General features: G+C 41.1%; 1 protein-coding gene across 1 annotated transcript in view; it reads left to right on the top strand.

Moving 5' to 3' along the window:
• Nucleotides 1–664, top strand: part of phldb1b (pleckstrin homology-like domain, family B, member 1b) — a gene marked incomplete at its 5' end in the record, with an annotated part of 83,807 nt that overhangs the window by 59,878 nt on the left and 23,265 nt on the right.

The raw sequence follows: 664 nt of genomic DNA, 5'->3' as shown, positions 1-664 counted from the left end.
GCACAAATGGCTCCCGGCCACTTCGGCTGCTAGTGATGCATTTTGGTAAAATGTGCGTCATGTGATGCGGTCGTGCTGCACTGCATGTGTGAATCTGATCTGCATCTCTTCTGTGATTTGTCATGGCTCGCATAATTTGTATAACTGCTCACTAATCAATTAACATAGGCCCTGACTAGATCCATTCTCTGTCTTCCCTCGCTCTCATCCTGTGACTTCTCTTATTATGCATTAATGTTGTTGTTTGGTTTACCACTTAGAAATGAAAGAATAATTAGTTTAGGCTACATTTATTTACAGTGCAGAATCAGACATTGCGAGTACGTCTTTTATTATCTTTGTTTGGCTCCAAAAGTGTGCAAAGTGGGAACAAAGTTTCAGATACGATATTGCAGATCTTTATGATGAACAGTTGGGGAATCAGGCCCTGTCAAAAGTTGCTCCCAATGTGCACATATGATTTTTTTGTAACAGTATTTTGAGTTCTTTGTTCCTGTTTTGACCACTTGCAGAATGGAGTCATTTTCATCTGAGACTACATGTCAGGGGATTGACATTGCAGGATGTCGGGTCCTTCTCAAGTGCTACAAAGACTCTCAAGAGCCTCCAGACTCAAACACTCATTTTGACAGAAGAGCTGTAAAACTTAAAGATCCCCTCCAGA

This window comes from Morone saxatilis, unplaced genomic scaffold (genome assembly GCF_004916995.1).
Source record: "Morone saxatilis isolate NCDOM2014 unplaced genomic scaffold, NCSU_SB_2.0 Contig8, whole genome shotgun sequence".
NCBI classification, from domain to species: Eukaryota; Metazoa; Chordata; class Actinopteri; family Moronidae; genus Morone; species Morone saxatilis.
Note: the sequence above shows the minus strand (reverse complement) of the source record. Positions and strands in the feature narration are given on the sequence as shown.